A 17,167-nucleotide genomic window follows, 5' to 3' on the forward strand; every position below is an offset into this window, starting at 1 on the left:
AACCTGCAAAAGTTCATCTCTATTATTAAAGCACTTTTTTCTTCTTTGCTCTTTTTAACTGTCATGGCTTTTGTTCCCAGCAGTTACTGATGGTCAAACATATTCTGAAGCCTGGCCAAAGTTTTTTTGTTTTTTGTTTTTTTTAGGGCAACACTCAAAACAAAGCAAATATTGGCTTAGTTATGACACCTGTTGTTCTAATACATTAATAGCCTATTGTCCACTGTGGTTGTCTCAACAAGATAATACATTGAAAAACAGTGTTTCCTGATAGGAAGTGAATTCCCACTGTGTGTCACAGGACCCTGGTCAAAAGCTGCGCTCCAAAGGAGAAAAAGCAGTCCCTTCTGGGATTGCATACATAACAGACCAGAGTAATGATTAGACTATTTCTCCCTTGTTTAAAAAGCTTTCTGCTTCAGCTCAAACGACAATCTACTTGACTGATTTTGCTATCCTGGGACTATTTTTCTACAATGGTTTCAAATGTTTTAGACAAAGTTTGTTCAACATCCTGTAGGCAGAAGTATCCTGTATATTTCTAACTCTGGAGCATTTCCTTAGTTGTAAATGCCACAATGGATGAAGTAACTTGACAAGGATATTGCGATATGTCATCAAGACATGGTGTGACCATTTTCTAGGTTAGTTTCATACAAGCAATTGTTTAAGCCATTATAAAATACAAGGTACAATAAGTGCAACAATAGGCAAAAATGAGGGCTCAATTAATCCATGTGTCACAAATGTGTTTCTTTCATTTACAATTTGATTAGTGGGACACTGATGTCACCAGCAGACCCACACACAGAAGAGTAACTGACACTACCCTAAGAAGACATTAATATCCCTTATTAAATACCAGAAATATACTTTGTTTTCATTTATTTTCTCAAACTTGAAGGACTTTCTCTGCCCAGTTCTACTTACCAGTGGATATTGGAAAACTGCAACAATGGAAGAAATAACAGTTGTCATTTTAGTAGATCCTGGTGAGCCTGTCTCTGTCACCTGGCACTCCCACTATTTAATGCAGTCCTTGGCTCCTAGAAGGTCCTCAATCCATTTTGCTAAACTGGACTTTGTCAAACAATTGATACAAAAACTAACATGGAATACAAGCATTATTTGGATAACAATCTCTCAGATTTCAGGAAAGCACACTTATTCAAGGTATGTCAATCTGCTAAGAAGCTAGGGTCACCAACACACACACACACACACACACACACACACTCTCTCTCTCTCTCTCTCTCCTCTACTTCCATGCCAAGAAAATGTCTTTCTTATCTATCTCCCTGTTGTAATGATATAAATCAAACGAAGACATTCTTATTCCATTTTGCTTTCAGGATAGCTGTTATTTGACAGAATAATAAGAGTTGTGAAATAGGCAATGCTAAACATCCTACATGTGATACAGCAAAAACTCCTGCTTCTGTTACTTTGTAACTTCGCTGTGTAACTTGATAACTCTGCTGGCAGGATGGGAGTGCACAGTTCACCTCTAAGGCTGCTTCCTCAGCACCAAATCAGACAACTTCAGCTATGTCAAGCAACATCAATTTTAGCATTCAATGAAACAAGGAGATGGATTAGAGGGCTAGAATGTGAAAACAATTTAAACAAGCGGACTGAAGCCAAGTTTCAAAGCCCTTAGGATTAACTCTGAATGGCTGGATTCATTGAAAATTACAAAGATCCATTTTAAAAACAAACATCACCTCACTCAGAATCTTCTCCTCAAGTATTCAAAAGCTTCATAAAAAGATTTGCTTTTACTTCTGGAAAGGGTTTTATACTTCTGAAAGTGATTTTTTTTTTTTAGAAAAGGACAGTTTACATAAAATACAGTATATTATTCAACTTCTCTCTCTCTCTCTTTTTTTTTTTAACATTCTTAAACTTTCAAATAGCTTAGACCATATGGCAGGTCAAACAAATTACAGACCACACAATATACACAAAAGATGTTTTTAATTTAAATAACAGAAACTTCATACAATTTGAGTTATAGAGCTTAAGCCAATATTAAAAAATACTACGTAACTATTACAATTGGAAGGGACATTAAAACTCATCTATTTCAATCTGTCATTTTATAGATGGTAAAACTGAAGATCAAGGGGGTTAAGTGAACTACTTACCATCTCACACTCTAGTTACCAGACTTTGAACCCAACGTTAATCTGCTGAAAAATGACTCCCAGGGCAGTCTTAGACACTCATGATAGTCGGGACAGTGGGGCCTACTTTGGTGTTCTACTCAGAGGAACAAAAGGTAGTGAGGGGTTTTTCCATTTCCACACAGCACTCTCACCCCTTTCCAATAGCACCTACCTAGGTTTTAGGTTCTGTCCCAAAATGGAAGTAGGAGAGAAGACTGATAGACTAAGTATATCTGATAAGGGAGAAATGGAAATAATCCAGGTATCTATCAAAAGATGAATGCTTAAATAAATCATAGTATATCCATCCATAAACTGAAGTACCACATGACCATTAAAAAGAATGAGGTAGATACACAATGGTTTATGTGTAATATAATCTTATTTGGATTTTTTAAAAAGATATCCACTCATATTTATAGAAATTTTCTGGAAAAAACAGAGAAAAAAATACCCACCGGGGCACAGGGCTCAAACATTAGGGTGAGAAAGAGACATTTTGTCATATATCCTTTATATTGTCTCATCTTTTTTCATGTGCATTTTTTAAGGTACAAAATTAATACTTTTTAGAAGTCCATTAAATCAGAGAAGGTAACTTATATTGAGCCCTGGGAAAACTCTGAGGAAAACAAAGATAGTGTCTATCAAGGCTAATATGATACTCTGTATCTAATCTACATGACACACAATTTATTTCTCTGGAAAAGACTTTCTAACTCTTTTCATGTCATGGTATGTTAGTTTTCACTAATACGGTAGGCATAAATAAAATCTGTACAGCACACTGGACGTAAAGAGGAAGCTATATAGGAGGGCTAACAAAAAAAAAAAAACATTTTCTCTACACTACATAATAATTACAAGAAAAAAATAGATACAGTATGAGATATCACCTATGACTTTCAGCAACAGTTCTAAATAAAATCTATCTAGAAAAGCTTTTAACTTCAATATTTAACGGCAAACTAGTTGGCAAGTTTTGCTCTGAAGCAACTATGAAAGTCCAAGAGTAACTATATTCTCCTAGAGTTCAAAGGGACAGCAGAGGTCATCTAGCTCAGCGGATTGAAACACAGTTGTTTTTTTTTTTTTAATGAATCAGAACAGAAAATACAGCAGTGTGTTTTTGTGCTAAGAAAAATTTATTTTGGAGATTAAGTGGTATGTATGTAGTACATGTATTGGGTCATGATGCAAAATATGTATTTTTTAAAAAGATTGAAAGCCACTCACCCAAGGCTATAGAACTAATAACGGTACATTGAATATGCTGCTTAGTCACTGCAGTCCAACTCTATGCGACCCCATGAATTACAGCCTGCCAGGCTCCTCTGTCTATGGGATTCTCCAGGCAAGAATACTGGAGTGGGTTGTATGACCTCCTCCAGGGGATCTTCCCAACCCAGGGATCAAACCCAGCTACCACATGGCAGGCGGATTCTTTACCATTTGAGCCACGAGGGAAGCCCACATTGAGTATAGGCAACATTTAATAAAATGTCTACACAATACCTGTGGCAAGAGAGTCACCGAGTTACAGCTTGAAAATTTACCTTCTTGTTGAGCAGATGATTTATATATCTTAATTCTACTGCTCAAATACTAAATAGCAAATTCCCCAAATTTCTGAACATAGTTTATTTAAAGCAAAGCTTTAGTTCTCACGTCATTTCTAAGAATGTTTCTGGATTAGCATCTAAACATTTTTTTTTCTCAAATCTAATGCATTCCCTTTAGCATCTCTGGAATAGGCATGATTCTTTTACCAAGAGAACAAGAGTATTCTAAGCTGGAAAAGGTCTTAGAGCGCTAACCCAAATTCCTAATTTCAGAGATAAAGAAACTAGTGTCCAAAGTAAAAGCCTCTTGGTTTCCAGGCTAGGGTTTCTTTCTATGATACCATGCTTTTACTTTATTCTTATATCCCTGTGATATTAGAAAATAGCTAAATACATTACTACTACCAAAGAGTAGTAATTCAACCAAGAGGAAGCTGAAGCACGGAAATGCTAGGAAATCCAAGTCCAAAAAGGATGGCACAATGTCACCCCTGCAAGCTTTACAGAAAATCAGCTGTTTTCAACACACAGCTTTAGATTTCAACTATGGCAAATGATTCAACTTGCTTGTATCAAATGGGTGTGTCTGCCCCACAAGGGGACACACTGAACCTGCAGGAGAGGAAGACAACAGTACAGACATCACACAGCACAGCCTCTCTTCCATTGTGCCCTTCTAGGTCAGTGCATAATTATATACTCACAGGCATTTAAAACCCAACTCCAAACAGAACTCCAATATGTGAGAAAGTTAGCCCCCATTTGCAAAGAATTATTGCTGAATGTGGCCCTCACTGAATAACAATAAATCTCCTATAGTTCAACTTACCGTTCACGTCACAAACTCTAGAAAGAACACAGAGGCACAGACAAGGCACGGAGCAGAACTTTGGGCTTCAGCCTTCCCCAACTCTTCTGACAAACACCCAATAGCAGGAGGACAAAGCATCATTATGACAGAAATAAAGGCTCTTTAGATGCTGCCTTTTTTTAATTCAATGAACCCACTCTTACACACAAAGTTCATGCCATAATGCCTTGAAATACAGTATGGCCAGATTATACTATTAATGAGTCCAATACATTCAGTGTAAAACACGACTAAGCATTTTGCTCTTAAACATTTTGCTCTTACACAATTAGTACATGAGAGACTATCAGTATTTTCCTTAAACAGTCAATGTCATCCCCCCAAACAATTAAGAACAATTCAGTAAACTGTTCAAGAGGGCCAAAAAGCAGACAAGCAAACTAACAGGAAAAAATTTAGTTGACTGATAAAGCCACAGGCTCCTCCCCAGGAAGAATATTGCACATTGGTAGCAACTGGCACAAAATTAACCATCTATCTTATCTCTGCTTCCCCCTAAAGCTGTGAGCTCTCAGGATTACAATGGACAATTTTGTACTTACTTATTAAAAAGAATGGAAGCTGCTGTAATTTTCTTAAGCCGGGTTTTGTGTGGCAACTCTGATGCAACGCTGCCCTAAAAATGAACTTTGTTTTAAACAGTGAGATATCCACACCGTGCGGTTAGAGCAAGGGTGGAGCCCACTCTAGGGGAAACACCACACCCAGACCGACTTCAGTGAGGGCAAACGGCACGTTAGTGTTGCCATGACACTCTGCAGTGCTTCAGTCAAAATTAATTGGTTACCTGTCTTCAAAGAAATGGGGGAAAAGTTCAGGTTTGTATATCAGCTTTCCTGCCACAGGATAAAATACAGACATTTCTTTTTCCTGAAGAAAGTAAAGATAAAATGCAAGGTATATCATGCAGTTCAGCCAACAGAATGTTAGGTGGAAGTGGACTACTATAAAGGAAGTCCAACCATGCCAACTTCTAAGTTTAGCAACAGCAGCTTCTGCATATCTCAAGGTGTCAGCAATACTGCTCTAGAAGTTGACTTTGGCCTATTTGGCTAAGACAGGGGACCTGAAAACGTTCAAGCATTACCTATCCTTTTCTACCAATGCTCCAGTTCTCCTGGCAATGCAGAAACAACAAAAGCATTTTCTTATCAACTAATTAGCAAGAGTTGCCTTCAAAAACAAGGGATTTGATTTATGCTTTGATATGATATTGAAATAAACACATAAAAGGGGAAATTATTTTGATGAAAATCATTAATATGCACACTGGGCTTTAAAAAAAGTTGCAATCACTCACTTTTTCAAATAACTCCATGCTTTAATTTTTTCTGATTTATTTCCAAATAAGATATTCCATAGGATGTATATGTACTGTCTAAAAACCTTTAACAGTGCTTAAAATTTCAGTTACTGAAACTGTTATTAAACATGATTATTGTTCAAAATGATTTTAATCAATACTACTTTCTGTATGCACATTCAGAGACACAACCAGTTATTATTAACTGAACTCCTATAATCGATGAAATAAAAAAATAGGTTTCTCAGTAAAATACCTAAGCATGTAAAAAATAAGCTATATAATCATTTATATAGAATTTAAAACAAACAATGGAAAAAGCTCTGGGAGAAGACTGGGAAAATATTTTTAATAATACATGTTGTCACATTACCCTCTCCAACTGCTACTCCCTCACACTGGAACAATAAATCAGTCTGGAGTACTGAAATTTCAATATTTTGAGAGATGGCCTAGAACACCCTCTTTCAGGAGGTAGGTGCTGACTGATCTAACCTTTTGCTGTATTATAAGGTCACTCTTGCCATATGATAAGTCAACCCATTCTAAAATCTTCCTTTCATAGTCCAACTGCCTGATATAATTATTTTTTCATCCGTATATGTAATTATGAATCACCTGCTACCATCCCTTGCTCTTCCCCATCTAACCCCCAAACTGAACAACTCAAAGGTAGCAGTTGGATATTCTATTTGAAGAGTCCCATCTTGACAATTTTTGGATTTGCACTGTTGGAAATGTCTGTTTTCAAGTCACATTTCACTTTCACAGCTGCAAAGGAAATGACAAGAGAAGAAAAACACAGCCAATACATATCAGCAATTAATTCCATCCACAACTGCCCAGCTGTTTGTGCATGGAAGAATCAGTCTGTTTCCTTTTGGGGCTTTCACCACTGAAAATGGATACTACACATGCAGAGACACAAGCTGTTTGTAACATGTCAGGAATGTGCACAAGATCACACAGAGTTGAAGAGACAAAATGAAATCCAGAGCTAGTTTTCTTGGGACTTGCCAGTATTATTTCATAGCTTAAAAAAGAAAAAAAAGAAAAGTAAAGAAAAAGAAACCATAAGAACACCTCAGAGAGAGAGCAAAATACAGGGAAAAAGTTTCTCCCTTCTGAGTATCACCCTACCAATAAGGAGAAAGATTTGCCAATGACATCAGATTTAGTATCAAGAATAGACACTTTGATTTATTGGCATAGACAAGGTGTGACATTTTTCAGAATCCACATGCCCCCAGTACATTAAATCCAGCCAATACTTTTTGGACTACAGAGCTGCCTGCCCAATGTGTAGTTAGTCCTCAAAAATAGAAAAAATCCTTATAAATGTGAAAGTTGTTGGGAACCAATGCTTTCACCACAGTCATGCAGAAAAGTGAGTTTTTCTGGGTTAGTTCAGACATTATTTGGCACCCACATACACCTGCCCGTTTCAGGGATTCATGTAAATTTACAGATCCAATCTTCTAGGATAACTCTCAAGTAATCAAATTTCTCCTTTCCTCTGCCCATCAGTTTTGTGGGTTTTAAATACAAATACTCGCTATTGAGTGCCAGAGACTCACGTGAAACTCAAGAAGTATTCTATCCCCTTCTCTCCCTTGCCCTCCAACTCCAATTTTATCTCAAATGTCTGTTTTACTTAAATTTTGTAAAATGGCATTTTGTTATACTGTATTTTCAAACATACAGCATGTCAGTAACTTGTGTTTTCAGTATGTAAAATAAATTGTGATTAATTACTGTCATGAGAGTTATAGAAAAGAAAGAAAAAGATGTTTTTAGAACAAAATAATTCAAAACATATTTTACCTATTTAACTGTATTTTTAAAAAATAAACTAGGTATCCCATGATTGAATTCATTGTTCCAAGCACCTCCCCTCTCTTCTTCTGCTGCACAAGAGTTCATACACTCCTAATGCCAGTATTTTCAAACACAACTTGGATGGTATACTCAATCCGGGTACCACTAGGGGCTAGGGCTTCCCAGGTGGCACAATGGTAAAGAGTCCATCTGCAAATGCAGGAGACACAGGAGATGTGGGTTGGATCCCGGGTCTGGAAAATCCCCTGGAGTAGGAAATGGCAACCCACTGTGGTATTCTTGCTTGGGAAATCCCATGGGCAGAGGAGCCTGGCCGGCTACAGTCCATGGGGTCACAAAGAGTTGGACACAACTGAGTGACTGAACACACAGGGAGGGGCTAAGGCTTAACCAATGAAGAGAAGAAAAGCTCTCTGCTCCAAACAGTCTTCAGAATGAAGATGCTCTGAAGTGCCAGAACTCAAACCAGCACAATGAGAAGCTGTCTCCAACTAAAGTGCTGTGAAAGCACGAAGTGTGATTCGTGAAAGAAATATAAGGCAACTCAAACAAGTGGTAGACTGAAAACAAAGCACAAAACCAAACAAATGGGACCTAATTAAACTTAAAAGCTTTTGCACAACAAGGGAAACTATAAGCAAGGTGAAAAGACAGCCTTCAGAATGGGAGAAAATAATAGCAAACGAAGCAATGGGCAAAGAATTAATCTCAAAAATATACCAGCAACTCCTGCAGCTCAATTCCAGAAAAATAAACCACCCAATCAAAAAATGGGCCAAAGAACTAAACCAACATTTCTCCAAAGAAGACATTCAGATGGCTAACAAACACATGAAAAGATGTCAACATCACTCATTATCAGAGAAATGCAAATCAAAACCACAATGAGGTACCATTTCACGTCCGTCAGAACGGCTGCTATCCAAACGTCTACAAGCAATAAATGCTGGAGAGGGTGTGGAGAAAAGGGAACCCTCTTACACTGCTGGTGGGAATGCAAACTAGTACAGCCACTATGGAGAACAGTGTGGAGATTCCTTAAAAAACTGGAAATAGAACTTCCATATGACCCAGCAATCCCACTGCTGGGCATACACACCGAGGAAACCAGAATTGAAAGAGACACATATTCCCCAATGTTCATCGCAGCACTGTTTACAATAGCCAGGACATGGAAGCAACCTAGATGTACATCAGCAGACGAATGGATAAGGAAGCTGTGGTACAGATACACAATGGAATATTATTCAGCCATTAAAAAGAATACATTTGAATCAGTTCTAATGAGGTGGATGAAACTGGAGCCCATTATACAGAGTGAAGTAAGCCAGAAAAAAAACACCAATACGGTATACTAACACATATATATGGTATTTAGTTAATCGGTAAAGATAACCCTGTATGCGAGACATCAAGAGACACAGACAAATAGAACAGTATTACGGACTCTATGGGAGAGGGCAAGGGTGGGAGGATAGGGGAGAATGGCATTGAAGCATGTAAATTATCATATGTGAAACGAATTGCCAGTCCAGGTTTGATGCATGATACAGGGTGCTCGGGGCTGGTGCACTAGGATGACCCAGAGGGATGGGATGGAGAGGGAGGTGGGAGGAGGGTTCAGGATGGGGAACACATGTAAACCCATGGCTGATTCATGTCAGTGTATGGCAAAAACCACTACAATATTGTAAAGTAATTAGCCTCCAACTAAAATAATTAATAAAACAAAACAAAACAAAAAACAAAGAACGTTTTTTACCTTAACAAACCTCATCTGATTGAGGATATATCTGGGGTAGGAAAGGGGAGGAGAAGGAAAGTTTAACCTTTGGCTGCTGGTGACACTAGCTTCTAGAAATATGGTATAACTATTACTGACTCAAACAGCCACAGAGATGAGCTTTGCTTGGCAAGCTTAAGCTCTGAGGACACTTAGACTAGTTTGAAATGTCTAAGGGAAGGAACCTACCCCACCTACAAGATTGGCTAAGGAAAGCAAAGATCTCCCTGAGTTGTTTAAATCAGGTCACTTAAACTCATGACAGTCTAACTAGAGCCTTGGGTGGTACTAACAAAGACCACTCAAATGAGGAGGCTGGAGATATGAAATTGTGTCAGCTCATTTTTAAAGTGATTTTTCTCTGCAAGAATTTATTGTATTTAATACTAATATATATTTATTCTTAAAACTTTTACATATACAGCAAATTAGAACTTTACAGTGAGCGCCATACATGCACTAGCTAGATTCTATCATTAACACTGTCCTATACTTTATCACGTCTTCAACTACCCATCCATTAATCTAGCTTACCTTTCATGCATTTTAAAGTAAATTACAGGCAATTGTACACTTTCTGTACAAATGAAGTGTACAGATGAAGCACAAATTGGAATCAAGATTGCCAGGAGAAATATCAGTAACCTCAGATATGCAGATGACACCACCCTATGGCAGAAAGTGAAGAGGAAGTAAAGAGCCTCTTGATGAAAGTGAAAGAGGCGAGTGAAAAAGTTGGCTTAAAGCTCAACATTCAGAAAACTAAGATCAAGGCATCCGGTCCCATCACTTCATGGCAAATAGATGGGGAAACAGTGGAAACAGTGACAGAGTATTTTTTGGGGCTCCAAAATCATTGCAGATGGTGACTGCAGCCATGAAATTAAAAGACGCTTGTTCCTTGGAAGAAAAGTTATGACCGACCTAGACAGCTTCTTAAAAAGCAGAGAGATTACTTTGCCAACAAAGCTCCGTCTAGTCAAAGCTATGGTTTTCCCAGTAGTCATGTATGGATGTGCGAGTTGGACTATAAAGAAAGCTGAGCACTGAAGAATGGATGCTTTTGAACTGTGGTGTTGGAGAAGACTCTTGAGAGTCCCTTGGACTGCAAGGAGATCCAACCAGTCCATCCTAAAGAAAATCAGTGCTGAATATTCATTGGAAGGACTGATGCTGAAGCTGACACTGCAATCCTTTGGCCTCCTGATGCGAAGAACTGACTCATCTGAAAAGACCCTGATGCTGGGAAAGATCGAAGGCGGGAGGAGAAGGGGACGACAGAGGATGAGATGGTTGGATGGCCTCACCGACTCAATGGACATGAGTTTGAGTAAACTCTGGGAGTTGGTGATGGACAGGGAGGCCTAGTGTACTGCAGTCCATGGGGTCACAAAGGGTTGGAAACGACTGAGCGACTGAACTGAACTGTATACTTTCTCCAAATACTTCAGCAGGCATATCATTAGCTAGAGTTCAGTGTTTGTTTATCACTTTTTTTCTTTTGGTACAAAATGTACATACAATGAAGCTGAAGAAACATGTTAAGTGTATACCTGTATAACCCCAACTCCTGTCTAGATATAGAACATTTTCTTTACCCCAGAAAATCTCTGTCATATCTCTTCCTAGGCAATCCCCTTCTCCCACATTCCCAGAGGCAATCACTGTTTTGATTTCAAAAGTGATTTTAAACAACTCCAAGTAGTCATGTCTTTGCAACCTGGAGATCAGAACATTCTCTACTACATCATGTAACTTATACTTGGCTGAACAAAATGATCAGATATGAACCAAACAGATGGAAGGAGCCTAAGAAGAAATCATAAGGTTAAAAGGAAGTGTAGATTCATCTGCTCCAATTACTCAATTTCTTGGGTGAAGGAAATAAAACTTAGAAAGCTTTGGCTGCCTGTACCAGTCATCCAACTGCTGAGCAATTTACTGGGTGGACCTAGTCTAAGGGGCTTTGGCTGCAGCTCCACATTTTAAGGGTGAAGAGAACAGAAACTTTGGAGATAACACTGGTTCGGAGGAAGAGTTCAACCACTTAAAGGCTATACATCTTAAATAAGTTTTTTAGTTTCAGTTTTTTTTAAACAACTTTGAGCCTGTTATCTCATCTGCTAAATAAGGAAAATCTTAGTTCATAAAGTTGTGTGGATTAAAAGAGACACCCATCGTAAAGTGCCTGGAATACAGTAAATGATTAGAGGGAAGAAACACAGCAAGTGGAGGGAAAATTGACAGTACGAAGTTCAGTTCAACAATATGCACTTTCCACATATTGTTTCTAAGCACGTGTGCTACCCCAGCCCTACATTTGCTCTCATTTTGCAAATATATGCAAAGAAAATAACGCAAGCACCGACGCAAGCAATTTGTCATATCTGAAAAAAAGCCTCTTCCTTTTCTATTTGCCTTTATGACAGAACTGGAGTAAACTAGAGGGGTTGGGGGAGGGAAAACAGACTTTTGACTTCCTAGTGACTATATGTACCTTACATTTTTACCTGTCTTTGTATAAACAGCTCCTTTTGCCTGGAATGATCTTTCTTTTATCCACCAAATGAGAGGTCCAGCTAAAAGCTAACCTACTTTTCCGATCTTATCAAACAAATTTAAAATTCCTTCATGTAGGTTTGGGTTTCCATAACGCTTTAAGTAATAGCATTACAGAACTCCCCCTACCAGCTGGCTGCTTCCCTGTGTTTTCCCCTCCTTGAATGAGAGCACCTCTCTATCCCAAAACCTAGCACAGAGCTTAGCACACTGAAAGCATCCATGAGTATCTGCCGAATGGACATGCCTGGGTAAATGTGTACTTGGTATGATCAAAGAAGCAAAACAACTAAGGCTGAACATTCACCAAAAAAGGAAAGCAAAGTGACAGAAGAATGGGGGGGTGGGGCAGGGAGATAATCACAGGGCATATGAAAAGGCACAAAATTTTAAAAAGATTAAAAGCCAAGCATGTGTAAACTTTTGCGTTTTAAGAAAAGTGGGAACACATGTAAACCCATGGCTGATTCATGTCAATGTACGGCAAAAACCACTACAATTCTGTAAAGTGATTAGCCCCCAAATAAAAAATAAAAAAAAAAAAAAAGTGACTGCCACCAAGCAGTTGAAGTGCCACTAGAATAATTCAGACTGTTGTGTGCTCTATATACTTATATATCACCCACAACAACCCTATCAGGCTCCTTTTATAGATGAGAATATTGAGACTCAAGGAGGTTAAGCAAATAAAGTCATACAACCAGTGGCAATGGAGATAAAAAGCAGAGTGGTGATTTTTCATTACAAGTCATTTTCACATAAGGCAGTTTTACACACAGTGTGGGGAGGCTCTGCGATAAAGAAACCCCAGATGTTGAGGGGCAACCAAACAGTACAAGAGATTCAACAGAAGGAGAAAAAGTCAAACGGAGAAAAAAAGGCCTAGACAAAAAACATACCAAAGCTGAGGCAATAAGAGGTGTGTGAGTTCTGTGTAGGAGTTATCGTCACAGAACAGTCCGCCACCCGGAGTTACAAAACATAAGTCAGAGATGGCCCTGGAATGTGTGGGAGTGCTTAAGAGGAGCTCTTACTCTCAGCATGGCCTTTTGTCCACAAACTAATTGTTCTCAGAAGTGATAATACAGCATGGATAACTCCTTGATTAAAATGGTGACCACGGTGTTCATGTATCAAGAATCAAAATTGTTTATTCACTTTGACTCAACATCCTACCTCCTTCTGAGAATTTAAAATGCTTTGAGTCAGGAAAAGGGTACTGACTAGACAGGTTCCTTATAATATTAGAAACAGCTTGAGGGTTGAAATATGGGGGGTAGTTCAACACATATTCTGTTCAACAAATATGAATCAGGAGTTTGGGATTAAAACATACATACTACAATATATAGTAAACTAGAGGGGTTGGGGGAGGGAAAACAGACTTTTGACTTTGACAATATATAAAACAGGTACACAACAAGGACCTACTATAGCACAGGGGACTATACTCAATATTTTATAATAATCTATAAGGGAAAAGAATCTGAAAAAGAATAGATATAAATATATGTATAACTGATTTACTCTGCTGTACACATGAAACTAACACAACATTGTACATCAACTATACTCCAATTTTTTAAAAAAGATAATGATGGCCTCATCAAGTTGGTGAAATGAACTCTTATCTGCGGGCATTTCTGACTACATTCCTTAATTCCTCCTTTAGGAATACCCTAGTTTTGCCTCCGGAGAAGGCAATGGCACCCCACTCCAGTACTCTTGCCTGGAAAATCCCATGGACGGAGGAGCCTAGTAGGCTACAGTCCATGGGGTCGCTAAGAGTCAGACACAACTGAGCGACTTCACTTTCACTTTACCCTTTTATGCACTGGAGAAGGAAATGGCAACCCACTCCAGTATTCTTGCCTGGAGAATCCCAGGGACGGCGGAGCCTGGTGGGCTGCCATCTATGGGGTCGCACAGAGTCGGACACGACTGAAGCGACTTAGCAGCAGCAGCAGCAGCAGCAGCAGTTTTGCCTCCCTTTCAAAGATGGATTTATGAAGGAAAGCCTCCTAGAAGCCTCCAGCCTAAAGTTTAAAGCCACAAGTCCCTCTGGTTCACCTCCAATATAGCACTCATTACACTGACTCACAATTGTCTGTTCACTGACATAGTTCTCACATGTGCTGTGAGAAACAGCAAGGCAGGGTGCCTCAGGACCTAGCACAGGCAAATTAAAAAAATATGAATGATAAATGAATAATGTCCTTCACCTCTTTAATACTTGATAGATGAGCTATTTCAAATCCTGAAGGATGATGCTGTGAAAGTGCTGCACTCAATATGTCAGCAAACTTGGAAAACTCAGCAGTGGCCACAGGACTGGAAAGGGTCAGTTTTCATTCCAGTCCCAAAGAAAGGCAATGCCAAAGAATGCTCAAACTACCGCACAATTGCACTCATCTCACACGTTAGTAAAGTAATGCTCAAAATTCTCCAAGCCAGGCTTCAGCAATACGTGAACCGTGAACTTCCAGATGTTCAAGCTGGTTTTAGAAAAGGCAGAGGAACCAGAGATCAAATTGCCAACATCCGATGGATCATTGAAAAAGCAAGAGAGTTCCAGAAAAACATCTATTTCTGCTTTATTGACTATGCCAAAGCCTTTGACTGTGTGGATCACAATAAACTGTGGAAAATTCTGAAAGAGATGGGAATACCAGACCATCTGACCTGTCTCTTGAGAAACCTGTATGCAGATCAAGAATCAACAGTTAGAACTGGACATGGAACAACAGACTGGTTCCAAATTGGGAAAGGAGTACGTCAAGGCTGTATATTGTCACCCTGCTTATTTAACTTATATGCAGAGTACATCATGAGAAACGCTGGGCTGGAAGAAGCACAAGCTGGAATCAAGATTGCCGGGAGAAATATCAATAACCTCAGATATGCAGATGACACCACCCTTATGGCAGAAAGTGAAGAACTAAGGAGCCTCTTGATGAAAGTGAAAGAGGAGAGTAAAAAAAGTTGGCTTAAAGCTCAACATTCAGAAAACTAAGATCATGGCATCTGGTCCCATCACTTCATGGCAAATAGATGGGGAAACAGTGGAAACAGTGGCTGACTTTATTTTCCTGGGCTCCAAAATCACTGCAGATGGTGACTGCAGCCATGAAATTAAAATACGCTTACTCCTTGGAAGGAAAGTTATGACCAACCTAGACAGCATATTAACAAGCAGAGACATTACTTTGTCAACAAAGGTCCGTCTAGTCAAGGCTATGGTTTTTCCAGTGGTCGTGTATGGATGTGAGAGTTGGACTGTGAAGAAAGCTGAGCGCCAAAGAATTGATGCTTTTGAACTGTGGTGTTCAAAGACTCTTGAGAGTCCCTTGGACTGCAAGGAGATCCAAGCAGTCCATCCTAAAGCAGATCAGTCCTGGGTGTTCATTGGAAGGACTGATGTTAAGATGAAACTCCAATACTTTGGCCACCTGATGGGAGGAGCTGACTCATTTGAAAAGACCTTGATGCTGGGAAAGATTGAGGGCAGGAGGAGAAGGGGATGACAGAGGATGAGATGGTTGGATGGCATCATCAACACAATGGACATGGGTTTGCGTGGACTCCGGGAGTTGGTGATGGACAGGGAGGCCTGGCGTGCTGTGGTTCATGGGGTTGCAAAGAGTAGGACACGACTGAGAGACTGAACTGAACTGAGATGGTTATTTGTTAAAAGAAGTAATACAGGATTTAAAGAGGAAGCAATTATAGAAAAGTCATATTATAGAAAAGGTTGAAGATAAGTGAGATGTGGTTAATACTCAAAATAGCCTTTTCTGGATTAAAAAAATATATTCAACATAATATACAATGATTGATGAGTCAAGCCTAACAGAGCTTGAGGCTGAAATTCGGCACAACAGTAGGTCTAAAGATTAGGCACTATCCCAATTTAAAACAAAAAATAATCAAACTTATGAGTCTGTATTGTATCTGAAGGCTATCAAACTTCAAGTGGAGAAAAAAGAAAGTGACTTTGACTCAACCATGGCATAATACTTCCAAAAACAATGCATTTTATTAACCATCTCTTAAAAGATGAATAGATTCAAGGGAATAGATCTGGTAGACAGAGTGCCTGAAGAACTATGGACAGTGGTTCATAACATTGTACAGGAGGCGGTAACCAAAACCATTTCCAAGAAAAATAAATGCAAGAAGACAAAGTGGTTGTTTGAGGAAGTCTTACAAATTGATCGCTGAGAAAAGAAGAGAACTGAAAGGCAAAGGAGAAAGGCAAAGATATAACCATTTGAATGCAGAGTTCTAGTGAATAGCAAGGAGAGATAAGAAAGCCTTCTTAAGTGAACAATACAAAGAAATAGAGGAAAACAATAGAATGGGAAAGACTAGAGATCTCTTCAAGAAAACTGGAGATACTAAGGGAACATTTCATGCAGAGATGGGTATGTGTCACTCACTCAGATCCACACATTTTGGAGTGTGAAGTCAAGTGGGCCTTAGGAAGCGTTACTACCAACAAAGCTAGTGGAGGTGATGGAATTCCAGTTGAGCTATTTCAAATCCTAAAAGATGATGCTGTTAAAGTACAAATGCCAGCAAATCTGGAAAACTCAGCAGTGGCTACAGGACTGGAAAAGGTCAGTTTTCATTCCAATCCCAAAGAAAGGCAATGCCAAAGAATTTTCAAAGTACCGCAGAAGAGCACTCATTTCACACGCTAGCAAGGTTACACTCAAAATCCTTCAAGCTAGGTTTCAGCAGTATGTGCACCAAGAACTTTCAGATGTATAAGCTGAATTCAGAAATGGCAGAGGAACCAAAGATAAAACTGCTAACATCCGTTGGATCACAGAAAAAACAAAGGTATTCTAGAAAAACATCTACTTCTGCTTCATTGACTACACTAAAGCCTTTGACTGTGTGGATCACAACAAACTATAAAATTCTTAAAGAGACAGAATGTCAGACCATATTATCTGGCACCTGAGAAACCTGTACGCAGGATAAGAACAACAGTCAGTACCAGACATGGAACAATGGGTTAGTTCCAAATTGGGAAAGGAGTACATCAAGGCTGTATATTTACCCTGCTTATTTAAC

General features: G+C 39.0%; 1 protein-coding gene across 50 annotated transcripts in view; it reads right to left on the bottom strand.

Annotated features, from left to right (window-relative positions):
- Positions 1-17,167, bottom strand: part of ADD3 (adducin 3) — a 127,967-nt gene that overhangs the window by 54,118 nt on the left and 56,682 nt on the right. For 4 of the 50 annotated variants that reach the window (XR_014068852.1, XM_081541639.1, XM_081541441.1 and 1 more), the window contains exon 1: positions 5,144-5,219. The exons of the other annotated variants lie outside the window; for them this stretch is intronic. The gene's annotated coding sequence lies outside the window, so the exon portion shown is untranslated. Of the gene's footprint in view, positions 1-5,143; positions 5,220-17,167 lie in introns of those variants that run through there. 50 annotated transcript variants of the gene reach the window in all.

This window comes from Giraffa tippelskirchi, chromosome 2 (genome assembly GCF_054371585.1).
Source record: "Giraffa tippelskirchi isolate mGirTip1 chromosome 2, T2T-mGirTip1v1.2.pri, whole genome shotgun sequence".
Classification (NCBI taxonomy): domain Eukaryota; kingdom Metazoa; phylum Chordata; class Mammalia; order Artiodactyla; family Giraffidae; genus Giraffa; species Giraffa tippelskirchi.